General features: G+C 42.7%; 2 pseudogenes; one reads left to right on the plus strand and one right to left on the minus strand.

Annotated features, from left to right (window-relative positions):
- LOC119368275 overlaps positions 1-5623 on the plus strand; it is a 12854-nt pseudogene extending 7231 nt beyond the window's left edge.
- A 1590-nt stretch (positions 5624-7213) lies between these two features.
- LOC119365515 overlaps positions 7214-14588 on the minus strand; it is an 18650-nt pseudogene continuing 11275 nt past the window's right edge.

Below are 14588 nucleotides of genomic sequence, written 5' to 3' on the forward strand. Positions count from 1 at the left end.
GATTTGGCACTGGTGATGTCTCTGATCAGCCAAGCATTCTTCGCATGCATGATATCATGGATGACCTGGAAGAGTTTACAGAAATTCCTGACAATTTTTGTGATCTACCTCATGAGCACTATCCTCTTACTATAACATATCGTAAGTTTTTGATGATGCTTGATGGAACATGCCGGAGATCGTTTTTCGATGCATTTTATGGTGAAATGAAGTCTAGCTTTGAGAGAGGCCATTCAAGATTTCGTGCAGTGCAAACTTTTATTGAATTGACCAAGCAAACTTTTATTGAAGTTACCTACGAAAATTTTGCTACTTTCTACTGGTCTTTAATAAAGATCTGACCAAGAAATTTGATGCGTCCACTGTGTTCACTGAAATAGTTTCTCACATTAAGGGCGCCTATCAAGCGACAGGGCCTTATACTGGCAAACTGGGAAGACAAGATTATGTGATGCTCTCAGATAAAAGATTTTCATCTCTGAACAAAGAGAAAAGAAATAAAATTTATGATATATTCCTTGAATATGAGAGTATGAAATGCACTGCCAGGGAGTTTGATTTGTCAGATTTTGTAAGTAGTCTTCACAGTAGTTTTGTAACTGATGGCTACAATGGAGATATGGTGGATTTTGTTTACATAGATGAGGTACAGGATCTGACCATGACACAAATAGCACTTCTTAAGTATGTCTGCAGGAACATCAAGGAAGGCTTCCTTTTTGCTGGTGACACTGCACAGACTATAGCAAGGGGTATCGATTTCAGGTTTGAAGATATCCGTTCACTTTTTTATACTGCATTCCTCGAAACGGATGTGTTTAATCAAGGACTTAAACATGGGGTCCATCTCTCTGATATGTTCCAACTGTCTCAAAATTTCCGCACACATTGCGGCATCCTCCGTATGGCACAAAGTATCATGAGTCTTCTATGCTCCTTTTTCCCATCAAGTGTTGACCAGCTTAATCCAGAGATTGGACTTGTATATGGAGAAGCTCCTGTGCTGCTGGAGTCCGATAACGATGAAAATGCAATTATGAGTATTTTTGGAGAAAGCAAAAGTAAACATGGTAATCTGCATGGCTTTGGTGCTGAGCAAGTCATATTAGTTCGTGATGATGCTACCAAAAAACAAATTATTGATCTTATTGGTAAACAAGCTCTTGTTTTGACTATTGTTGAATGTAAAGGCCTTGAGTTTCAGGTATGAGCCTATCAATCAGTTTCATCTGTGTTAATTTTGCAAATATTTCTGTTGTAAAATGTGCTGTTTCAAAATGTTGAGTGTACTTACTTCAGAGGTATTGTGTAAGATGTGCTGTTGTACAACTTTTTTGGTTCGTCGCCTTTAAGAAATAAATGGAGAGTTCTGTATGGCTACATGAAAGATAAAGATATTATAGCACACTCCGAGGGGATCTCTCACCCAGATTTCGACAGAAGCAAGCATTATCTACTCTGTTCAGAGCTGAAGCAACTCTATGTTGCAATCACACGCACTAGGCAAAGACTGTGGATATGTGAAAATACAGAGGATTACTTAGACCAATGTTTGACTACTGGAAGAAGTTGTGTCTTGTAGAAGTTAGATTACTTGATTCTGCCCTCATCCAGGCCATGAAGACAGGGAGCAGCTGTGATGATTGGAGGCTACGGGGAACCAAGGTTAGTGATCTTTACTTGTTTTGTCTGGAAAGCCAATTTTAATTTATCATGCTATGCATTATGTTGCCAAGTGGATGTTCTTAATATTGTTAAATTAATGGGGTTTTTGTTTCTCACAATTGTTCTATGCAATTTTTGTTAGGTGGGTCATGGGGCATAACTACTTACTGTTTTTCTGTACTTGTCTCTTACTATTGTGATTCCATGTCACAGTTCTCCTTTTTTTGTAGTTATTCAATGAGGGGCAATTCGAGATGGCTACTATGTGTTTCGAAAAGGCTGGTGATGCACACAGAGAGAAGTGGGCAAGAGCTGCTGGACTTGTAGCGATTGCTGACCGTGCCATCTCCACAAATTTGGAGTTAGGCAAGGCTTCATTGCAAACGGCATCAGAGATTTATGAGGCCATAGGAATGCATGAGAAAGCTGCTACGTGCTATATCAAATTAGGCGACTACAAAAGAGCAGGTCTGCCAACTGTCCATAATTTCCAATTTGCATCCATTTGAGATTTCGTCATATAACGGTCTACAAATGACAAGTTGTTCTTAAAGAGTTGCCATATAAATAAATGTCATCGAATCTCAAAATATTATTTTGAAATGATATCCCTACTTAAATTGCAGATATGCTAATTCTTACCTTTCATATGGAGTGTTACCTCAAACTCCAGATCTGACTAAACATTGTATCCCTTGCATTGCCGTAGGTATGGTCTACATGCAAAAATGTGGTACTTCTAGACTTGAGGATGCTGGTGACTGTTTTGCTAGGGCTGAATGCTGGTCAGAGGCAGCTGAAGTGTTCTTCAAAGCTAAATGTTACACCAAGTGTTTCTCCATGTGCTCAAAAGGAAAGCAATTGTTCAATCTGGGCTTGCAGTTTCTGCAACAGTTGGAGGAGGAACATTCGCTCGAGAATTCAACATCCTTGGAGGTTTCTGCAATTAGATCGAAGTATCTGGATAATTGTGCTCAACATTGTTTTGAGTGTGGTGACATGAAGCGTATGATGCCTTTTGTTAAGGCTTTCAGCTCTATGGATAATGTACATGCATTCTTAAAGTCTAGGAATCTTCTTGACGAACTGTTTAGTTTAGAGATGGAAAAGGGTAATTTCATTGAAGCTGCAGGAATAGCAAGGCATAAAGGAGATGCCTTACTGGAGGTGAAAATGCTTGAGAAGGTAGATTTATTTGAGGATGCAACGCGGCTTCTCCTCCTCCACATCATTGCAAATTCCTTCTGGTCTTTAAATAACAAAGGGTGGCCTCCCAAAAGAAATCCAGAGAAGGAACAGTTGCTTGCAGAAGCCAAAGAGATGGCGAAGAAGGTCTCTGATTGCTTCTACTCCTTTGTTTGCCTGGAAGCTGATGCACTATCGGATGTGATTAAATCTCTTCCCGATTTAACTTGCACTTTGCTTGAGGGCAAAAAATGTGGAAATTTGTTTGTTGAATATATCGCTTCCCGTTCGATCATTGATGTTCATCTTCAGTCTCGAACCTCTGGCTACAATTTACACATAGGGCCAGGATCTGAAGATGAAAATGGTTGTAATGATCTGCTGGCTTCTAACCAGATGTCACCCCAGACTCTGTTTTATGTCTGGAATCACTGGAAGTCAATCATACTCAAAGTACTATCTCATTTTCGCCACACTGATGGTCCAGAATTAAATGATTGCACAGTTATGTATGAAGATCTTTTCACCAAGTACTTTGGATTGAGAAAAGATGACGAAGGTGACAGATATGTGGTGCTTAACATGAATGCAAGTTGGCTTTCTAATGCTGGCAGAAGTTCTTTGCAGCAAGATGGCAACAGAAGTTTACTGGATGCCCCTCGGTGTCATTCGTGTGCTCAGTATTTCTGGATGAATGAGCTGTCTTCTGTTGGTTTCAGTGTACTTAAGAAGTTGGAGTCATTTGTTCAAATTACTCCAAAGCCAGAATCTTTGTATACCCTGGTGAGAACTAACGTTATTATAAATGAGATAGCAAAGTTTTTGAAAGAACCACAGTTCAGTGTGCCAAAAATGAAGTTAAGAAGCTTCTTTATTCTCTGCCAGCATCGCTTCTTTGAGCTATTTTTTCTTGCGTGGAGAGATGGGACAACAAGTAGCCTCTTGCATATACTTGACTCACCAGCTGCATATGGATTGATTGCTGATTCTCTTAGTGCACATCTTCGGCGAACAGATAAAAATCTGACTCATGGGCATCTTGGGAGAACGACCATGCTTCTGCTTCATGCAGCGCGACTGGATGACGCGCTACTTTCAAGACTACTACATTACCTGGACAATAATTCTGAGTGGGCAGATTTTTATCGATGTTTGAAGGGATTTCTTGATGCTGATATTTCAAGACCTCCCTTGATATTGAACTTTAAGCGTGCTCTTGATTTTACCTTCAGTGGTGTGATGCAGAGGGATGAACTGGACAATATATCCCCAATATGCTATGTGGGTCTGATGGAGTGCCTTGGTTTCATGGCTTCATCATACTTTCTACAGAAAGGTTGTATATACTGCACGAAGTCTCTGTTGGTCAATATGCTAGAGTGCCGTACTAGCAAGGTTTACCTTGATACCTGCCTGACACCTAATCCGAGCCCAGATTACCATCTTGATTGTTTGGCACGCTCATCAGGGCGTTTCATATTTGAGACAATTATGACTATGTTGACAGACAAGGATATGCTCTTGCAGTGGGTACAGAAGACATCAACTCCTAGTTCATACTCTGAAGTCCTCCTGAGACTAGTGGTCACACTTTATCCACTGATCCTAACTCAGCGGAATTGTTATGAAGTCACAAATACTCTTGTGCGGTGCGGAGTCTTTGAGGATTTACCTTTGGAGTTCTCTCAGAAGATGGTCCGTGTTTTGCAAGTAAATTATCGCACGCCGAACAACTTCACAAGAGTGCTTGCTGATGCACTGGACGCAGTTGGAGATCCTATGGTAGTTATGGTGGGCTCACCCAAAGTCCCAGCAATCTGTCAAAACATAAAGGCTTATATGATTATTAAGGAGGATTTGCATGATGTTCCGAAGATAATGGCTCTTCTTCGTTCTGAAGAGCCAAGTTGTGTAAATCAGGCTGCACTGCCAAAAAAATCTGCTGGCATCGAAAACATTCCTAAGGCTGTAAAAGATACTAATAAGGTGAAGACTGAAGAGTACAAGTGAAATAGATTCAAGTGACGAGAATGCTCCCTTCTGGGATGAGTTTGAGACGTTTCAGGTCAACAAGCAAGGCCAGGTGAGTTTCATATGTTACAATGCTTGTTTTGTCATTTTCCACTTTGTCCCATTGCTTTGCAACTGCCAAGTTATTCTAAAAGCTAATTTTATGCAGAAAGATGCAAGGGTTACTATTCAGTTCCTTAGAAGTTCCGTTCGATGGCTGGAGCAAACAGGCTTTGAAGAAAAGATTGATGCACAATTGTTGGAAGAGGTCAGGCACATCTGCAGTCAGTTCGGAGAACGTTCCGCCAGGTAAGCCAATGCTAAATTAGCAGCAGCTCTGATCTTGTTAATGGTAGTATGAATACAGCTCTGATCCCCAGTTATTCTGAAAATTCACCATTTGCGCAGGACGGAGAAGACATCTTGTCTGACTGTGGAGGATCTATACTCAATGTGGCAAGATGGTGAGAAGAAACTGCAGACGATCATCAGCTTCCTGCGTTCCGAAAGGCCGGCCACGAAGGAAGATTATGGGAGGAACGAAGTCCAGTGGCAGGCTGATGAGGCAGACGAATGGACTGAATGCTCAGACAGCGAGACCGATGTCCAGTCGCAGACGGACGAACCAGAGGAATGGACTGGGTGCTCAGGCAATGAGGCGGAATGGGTGAAGGAGGAGGAAGCGGCGGCACAAAAGGCGGCTCGGAGGACGAAGAGCAACAAGAAACCCAAAGAACCGCACAAAGGCCGTTTCAAGAAGTGAGCTGCTGTGGTAGATGTAGTTCCACAGCTGCACCGGAGAAACCAGCACATGGCCTTGGGTTTGTTTTGCTCGGATGGATGTATGTCTCAATGTATGTATTTTTTTCATGCTTTGGTGCTACTGGCTGTGCATTTCGTTTTTTTTTCTCCTCTTTCTTTGCTCCAGCGTGATCTCCAACGAGCCGGCAATAGTGGTGTAGCAGACCAATGCAACTTACGCCTATCACACCAATGGCTGCCTAAGGCCTTGTACAATGCTAGGTGCTTAAAAAAATTAACCGTGTTTTTCTAAAGCACCGGTACCTATTTCTATAGAAAAGACGCCTAATTAAACGTCTACTCTGTACAAATAAGCACCGATGTTTGAGAAAAGTCTAATTTATTTCTCTAAGCACCTTGCATTGTACAAGGCTTAAGCGGCGGCTTGGCGGTATGACGATCTAACTATGACAACTATGACTGTCGCTAAGATTCAGAGAAAACAGAGGAAACACTCAATTTCATGGAAAGATTTGTGGTTGATTTCATTCCAGATCTGACGATTGCGAACTAGGGTTTGCTAGCCAGAACGCAGCGGCTTAGAGGGGCAAAGCCCAATTACATCCAGGTGCCTCCACACGCGGATCAGCTCGCTTAAAAGGCTAACAGAAAGTAAAAATGTACTGAAAACGACATGTTCAGAGCTACAGTGCTTGCAGTGAATTTGGAAGTAATGTTGCATTCACGTGAGCCGTTCATCCGGAGATCTGCGGCTGATGTTGCGTAGCTTGAGCGCAAAGCGGTACGTAACTCCCGCTTCCATCGGATTGCAGATCGACGGCTGACAGACACTTGGACAAACTGAACCGGTACTGTAGTATATCAGGCCCTTGTCAAGACAGCTACAGTCCTGACACGATATGCCGGAGATCAGTGACATGCCCTTCTTCTTCCCCACCACCCAACCGGAGCCGGCCAGCCAAACCACCGCCCAACATCATGCGCCATTGCGGTTGCGCCGCCACCCACGCTGTCTCACTACGAACACCAACACGAGTCCAAGAGGACCGGAGAAGCCACCGAGACGCCAATCCTTCGTGGAATTTTGCGACCAAGAAAAATTTCCCCAACAACCACCTTGGTGCTCTGAGTGGATTAGTCGTTGTCTAATCGCCACCACACCGAATTGCACTCCACCACCACGAGAGGGGAGAGAATAGTGGGATTCTTATGAGATCTCAACCATGCTTGCTCCGCAACTCGATTCACTTCCGAGTAATTCTTTTTTGATTACCAGTTTGGCAGATCAGGTGTCACTATGGTGGACTTTCCGTCTATTGATTTGAGTATGAAGTGTAAGGGCATGTACAATGGTTGATAAGATAGTCTTATCTTATGTCTTGCATGTAATTTAGAGATGACAAAAAAACATGTCTATAATGGGTCATCTCTTAGTCTTACCTTCAATAACTAGTTATTCCTAAAAATGTGGTGAGACATATTGTGTTAAGAGAAGACAAGCCTATTCTTATGAATTCTCTCTCCTCCACCTTATCTCTAAGATAGAACCATTGTACATGCTCTAATATGCCTTGCCGTAGAGGCAGAATTGGGGAATTCAAAATGATAAACCCTAGCTACAACCCGGCATGTTTATATAGGTAGATGGATCAGGGATAATTCACGGTAAAAAGTACTAACTACTACGTACATGCACAGTCACAGAAGTCAGAACCATCCGATATTTCTCATAAACGACACGCACAGCCAAATAAGCCTTTCCCATAAGCTAGTTTTACAGTGACGGTACAAAACAAGTTTCTCCAACGCAGCCGACGGTTTGCAGATGGGAAACCACACCGCGGGCTACAGCTACAGCGGCTCACTTCCTGCCACGGCCTTTACATTTCTTCGATTTCTTCCTGCCCTTCTGCTTCTGTGCCGCCTTCTGCGAGGCCGGGCCGGCGGCCGACGCAGCTTCTTCCTTCACCGGTTCCACCGTGTTGCTTCCTCCCCTATCAGGAACATTGTCTGAACGCCTGGTTCGCTCGCCCGCTCCATCAGTCTGCGGCTGGGCACCGGCTGCAGCTTCATTCCTCCTTTCATCTTCTTTCATGGACGCCCTTGCGGAACGCAGATAGCTGATAATCGTATGCAGTTTGTTCTCACCGTCTTGCCACATTGAGAATAGATCCTCCTCCACGGTCAGACAAGCTGTCTTCTCCGTCCTGCGCAGATGGTAAATTTTCAGAAGACCTAGGGATGACCTAGTCATGTTTCACAAGATGTCACTCATACATGTCTGCCAATTTCTATTCAGCATTTTTACTGCCATTAAGGAATTATAAGAGTTGCCCTAATTCAGCATTTGGTTACCTGGCAGTACGTTCTTCGAACTCGCTGCAGATGTGCCTGACCTCTTCCAGCAATTGTGCATCAGCCAGCCATGGAACGGCACTCCTAAGGAATTCAACAATAAACCTTGCATCTTTCTGCAGAAAAACAGCTTTTCAGAATAATTTGGCAGCTGCGAAGCAATGGGACAAAGTGGAAAAATAACAAAACAGGCATTATAACATATGAAACTCACCTGGCCTTCCTTGTTGACTTGAAAAGTATCAAGCTTTTCCCAGAAGGCAGTACTCTCATCACTTGAATCTATCTCTCCCATATTCTCCATCTTATTATCTTGTACAATCTTCGGAACGTTTCCAGCAACATTGCAGAATTTGTTACCATCAGATTTTTCTGGCAGTGTGGCATGTTGCTTTACAGAACTTGCCTCTTCAGAACAAAGAAGAGCCATTACCTTGTGAACATCACTCAAATCCTCTGTGCTAATCATATAAGCGTTTATGTTTTCACAGATTGCTGCGCCTTCAGGTGAACCCATAACTACCAGACGATCTCCGATTGCAGCAAGTGCATCAGCAACCACTCTTATGAAGTTGCTTGGTTTGCGAGACCTCGTTCGTAAAGCATGTACAATCTTCTGAGAGAACTCCAGAGGTAAATCCTTAAAGACTCCACATTCCAGAAGAGTATTTGTGAGCTTATAATGGGAAATCTCCAGATCATGAGTTAGGATCAGCGGATAAAGTGTGACAACTAATCTCAGGAGGACTGCTTTGTATGAACAACTAGGAGTTGAAGTCTTCTGGACCCACTCCTGAAGCATTTTCTTCTCTGTCAAGATAGTCATAATGGTCTCTAATATGAAATGGCCTGAATGGCCTGATTCGGACGCCGTATGATCAAGATCGCAATCTGGTCTTGAAGTAGCTGCCAGGCAGGTGTCAAGGTAAACTTTGCTGGTACGGCATTCCAGCATATTGACCAACAGAGATTTCGTGCAGTACATACAACCTTTCTGTAGAAGGTGTGCTGAAGACAAAAAACCAAGGCACTCCATCAGACCCACATAGCATATTGGAGATATGTAGTCCAGTTCATCCCTCCACGTCACAAAATTGAAGGTAAAATCAAGGGCGAGCCTAAAGTTCGAGATCAAGGAGGTAAGAACACCAGTATCAAGAAATATCTTCAAACATCGATAAAAATCTGCCCACTCAGAATCATTGTCTAGGTACTGTAGCAGCCTTGAAATCAGTCCATCATCCAATCGTGCTGCATGGAGCAGAAGTATGGTTGTCCTCCCAAGATGCCCATGAGTTAAATTTTTATTTGTTGGTTGAAGATTTGCACCAAGGGAATCAGCAATCAGCCCATGCGAAGCTGGTGAGTCAAGTATATGCAAGAGGCTCCTCCTTGCCCCATCTCTCCAGACAAGAAAAATTAACTCGAAGAAGCGACGCTCCCAGAGAACAGAGAAGCTTCTTAACTTCATTGTACTTTTCGGCATACTGAACTCTGGTTCTTCCAAAAAGTTAGCTATCTCTTTTACAATAAGGATAGTTCTCACCAGGGCATATGAAGATGATGGCTTTGGAGAAATTTGAGCAATGGACTCCAACTTCTTAAGTACACTGAAACCAACAGAAGACAACTCATTCATCAAGAAAGACTGGGCACATGAATGATACTGAAGGACATCCAGCCAACATCTGTTGCCATCTTGCTGCAAAGAATTTCTGCTTGTGCTAGAGAGCCAACTTGAGTCCATGTTAAGCACAAAGTATCGGGCACCATCTTTCCTCAACCCAAAGTACTTAACGCAAAGATCTTCGTATTCATTTAATTCTGGACCATCAGTGTGGCGAAGATGAGATAGTACTTTCATTACGATTGACTTCCAGTGATTCCAGGCATACGCTAGGGTTTGGGGTGATATCTGGTTATGAGCCACCATATCATTACAGCTACTTTCATCTTCAGATCCTGGCCCTAATTCCAAATTGTATCCAGAGGCTCGAGACTGAAGGTGGACATCAAGAATCGAACGGGAAGTGATGAATTCAACAAAGAAGTTACCACATTTTCTGCTTTCAAGAAAAGTGCAATTTAAACTGGCAAGAGACTTGTTCATGTCTGACAGTGCATCAGCTTGCAGGCAAACAAGGCAGTAGAAGCACTCAGAGACCTTTTTTGCCATCTCTTTGGTTTTTGCAAGCATTTGCTCCTTCTCTGGATATCTTTTAGGAGGCCACCCTCTGCTATTTGAAGACCAAAAAGAATCTACAATGATATGGAGGAGGAGAAGCCGTGTTGCATCCTCAAACAAATCTGCCTTCTCAAGCATGTCTACCTCAAGTAAGACATCTCCTTTATGCTTTGCTATTTCTGAAGCTTCAAGGAAATTACCCATATCCACCTCTAGGCTAAACAGTTCTTCAAGAAGAAACTTAGACTTCAAGAATGCCCGTACATGATCCATAGAACTGAAAGCCTTAACAAAAGGCATCATACGCTTTATGTCACCACACTCAGAATAATGCTGAGCACAATTTTCAAGATACGTCTTTCTAATAGCAGAAACCTCTAAGGATTTTGAATTCTGAAGCAAATGTTCCTCCTCCAACTGCTGCAGGAACTGCAAGCCAAGATTGAATAGTTTTCCTTTCGAGCACATTGAGAAACACTCGGGGTAACATTTAGCTTTGAAGAACACTTCAGCTGCCTCCGACCAGCATTCAGCCCTAGCAAAACAGATACCAGCATCCTCAAGCCAGGAAGCACCACATTTTTGCATGTAGACCATACCTAGGGAAATGCAAGGAAAATAACATTCAGTTCCGACGAGCGCTAGCGGGCAATCGTTGGGAAGAATGGCTCCGTCTAGTTAGGAGACTGATGGAAGTCCAGCTTTCACAACAACCCGATGAATTACGCTGGAAGTTGACTAAGTCTGGAGCATTCACGGTTAAATCAATGTATATTGATGTTATTAATTCGAACTCCATTCCTACGTCCAAGCATGTTTGGGATGTCAAAGTCCCTTTGAAAATAAAAGTGTTTATGTGGTTTGTCCATAAACAAGTTATTTTAACTAAGGACAACTTGATAAAGCGTAATTGGACAGGACCTACTAGGTGTAGTTTCTGCGATCGGGATGAGACTATCAAACACCTCTTTTTTGATTGCCCGTTGGCCAAGGTACTTTGGCAGACGGTCCACATTGCTTTTAATATCAATCCACCGAATTCTGTTAATGCGTTATTTGGGACATGGCTTAATGGGATTGAGCCTGACTTAGCGAGACATATTCGGGTTGGAGTTTGTGCTTTGCTGTGGACTTTCAGGACTTGCAGAAATGATTTGGTTTTTAACAGAATATCATGTATACACTTTTTGCAGGTCTTATTCCGAGCTACGGCACTGATCCGTTCGTGGTCGCTACTCACCCAGACGGAGGCCAGGGAGCATTTGGTTACTGGGTCTTTTCGCTGGGAGATGGTAGCTCGGGATATCTTCAACCGGTTTGGATGGCGGTCATGTAATAGGATAGGCATTTAGTATCCCTATCTAGTTTTAGCCAGCCGGTTGTGGCGTCTTGTCTTGGCTAGTTGATGTTTCTAGCCCTCTTTGGCTCTGTGTGAGCTTTATGTGCTTTTTTTACTTTTTGAGACCTTTCGAACCATGTTGGCACTACTTTATTTTGTTAATAAGATGGCCGTATGCATCTTTCTGATGCAGAGGCCGGGGAATCCCCCCTTTTCGAAAAAAAAGCAGCGTGGAGTGTGATGTAAAGAGTCTAAAGACTGTCCATGTGAAAGCTAAAAACCTGCATGAATGTTTACAAAATTGAAGGTATTTACTACAGTAATATGGTAAGTCTTTAGGAACAACTTATTTTAAAAACGTTATGGAATGATAAATCTCAGAAGTATGAATACAGCTTGAAAATGATGGAGAGTCAGCAGACCTGCTTTCTTGTAGTCACCTAATTTGATATAGCACGTAGCAGCTTTCTCATGCATGCCTATGGACTCATAAATCTCTGATGCTTTTTTGTGGTCACCTAATTTCATATAGCACATAGCAGCTTTCTCATGCATGCCTATGGACTCAAAAATCTCTGATGCTGTTTGCATTGGAGCCTTGCCATTCTCCAATTTTGAGGATGTGGCACGTTCAGCAATTGCTACAAGTCCGACAGCTCTTGCCCACTTCTCTTTGTATGCATCACCAGCTTTTTCAAAACACATCGTAGCCATTTCAAATTGCCTCTCGTTGAATAACTACAAGAAAAAAGAGCACTTCTGAGATGGTATAACAACCTCGAAAGAGAATTGCAGTAAAATAGTAAGTAGATATGCATAGACCAATTGTCAGACATAAAAGTCCCATGAATTCCATGAAAGCAAAAAGGTCCGAATACATAATGCATAGCAAGGTAAACTGGCTTTCCACAACAAACAAGTAAGAAGATCACTAACCTTGATTCCCCGTAGCCTCCAATCATCTGTACTACTTCCTGTCTGCATTGCTTGAATGAGGGAAGGATCAAGTAATCTAACCTCTACAAGACACAACTTCTTCCAATAGTCAAACATCGGTCGACAGTAATCATCTGTATTCTCACATATCCAGAGTCTTTGCCTCGTGCGTGTGATTGCAACATAGAGTTGCTTCAGCTCTGAGCATAGAAGATGATGCTTGCTTCTGTCGAAACCCGGATGAGAGATCTCCTCAGATTGTGCTATAATATCTCTATCTTTCATGTAGCCGTACAGAACTCTCCATTTGTTTTTCAAGGGTGACGAGCCAAAAAAGTTGTACAACAGCACATCCTACACAATGTATTCAAAGTAAGAATAATCAAAATCTTAAACATGACATTTAACCTTTTTTTTTGGCAAAATGGACACAAATTTAGTGAACTTAGATGCTCATACCTGGAACTCAAGGCCCTTACATTCAACAATAGTCAAAACAAGAGCCTGTTTACCAACAAGATCAACAATTTGTTTTTTGGTAGCATCATCACGAACTAATATGACTTGCTCAGCACCAAACCCATGCATGTTACCATGCTTACTTTTGGTTTCTCCAAATATAGTCATAATTGCATTTTCATCATTATCAGATTCCAGCAGCACGGGAGCTTCTCCATATACAAGTCCAGTCTCTGGATTAAGCTTGTCAACACTTGACGGGAAAAAGAAGTACAGAAGGCTCATGATACTTTGTGCCATGTGAAGGATGCCACAGTGCGTGCGGAAATTCTGAGACAGTTGGAACATATCAGAGAGTTGGACTTGTTTTCCATGTCGAAGTCCTTGATTAAACATTTCAGTTTCTGAGAGAAATGCAGTATAAAAAAGTGAACGGATATCTTCAAACCTGAAATCGATACCCCTTGCTATAGTCTGGGCCGTGTCACCAGCAAAAAGAAAGCCTTCCTTGAAGTTCCTGCAGACATACTTAAGAAGTGCTATCTGTGTCATGGTTAGATCCTGCACCTCATCTATGTAAACAAAATCCACCAGATCTCCTTTGTAGCCCTCGGATACAAGATTGATGTGAAGACGATTGACGAAATCTGACAAATCAAACTCTCTGGCAGTGGATTTCATATTCTCATAATCAACATAAATATTGTAAATCCTATCTCTCTTCTCGCTGTTCAGAGATGAAAATCTTTTATCTGAGAGCATCACATAATCTTGTCTTCCAAGATTGCCAGTGTAAGGCATGCTTGCTTGATATCTACCCTTTATATGAGAAATTATTTCAGTGAAGACAGTGGATGCATCAAGGTTCTTGGTCAGGTCTGCATTAAAACGAGGCCAATACGAAGCAGCAAATTTCTCATAGGTAACTTCCTTTAGTTCAATAGACGTTTCCAGCGCATGAGATTTTGAATACCCTCTATCAACACTAGACTTCAGTTCGCCATAGAACACATCAAAAAATGACGTCTGGCATGTTCCATCAAGCATCATCAAGAACTTTCGATATGTTATAATAAGAGGATAGTGCTCATGAGGTAGATTGCTAAAACTCTCAGGTATTTCTGTGAACTCTTCCTGGTCATCAAAGATGTCGTGCATATGAAGAATGCTAGGCTGATTAGAGACATCACCACAAACAAACCTATAAAAGATTGAAATAACTTAGAACTAATATGAGGAACATGATTCATATAACTCACAAAATACTAATAGTGAATATCATTCGGAAAATGCAAATTTCAACCCCAAAAAAACGGAGCGTTTATTGGTTGGCTCTTCGTGGTGAGGCAAGCCGAGCCCACCCATAAGGGCTAGTCCCCATAGGTATAGTGTTCTTTAAAATTATTAAAGTATATCAGAGAAAAAATGTACTTCGGATGTATTGAACCCCTAACACTTCAAAAGGTGATGACAACAGCAAGACGAGCGGACCGAACAGCGTATCCCACCCGCTCCCGCTCCCGCGGGCGAGCCAACCCTAGCCGCCGAAAGAGGGCCCCTTCCTCTCCATCCCTTCTCCTCGCCGCCGCCGGGGCGCGCCCGGGCAAAGGCGGCAGCGGGAGCCTCTCTCCCCACGGCTGGCAGGCTCGTCGCGGGCGGGCAACTCCAGCCGGTGGCGGCGCGCTGGCGGCG

This window comes from Triticum dicoccoides, chromosome 2B (genome assembly GCF_002162155.2).
Source record: "Triticum dicoccoides isolate Atlit2015 ecotype Zavitan chromosome 2B, WEW_v2.0, whole genome shotgun sequence".
In the NCBI taxonomy this organism is placed as follows: Eukaryota; Viridiplantae; Streptophyta; class Magnoliopsida; order Poales; family Poaceae; genus Triticum; species Triticum dicoccoides.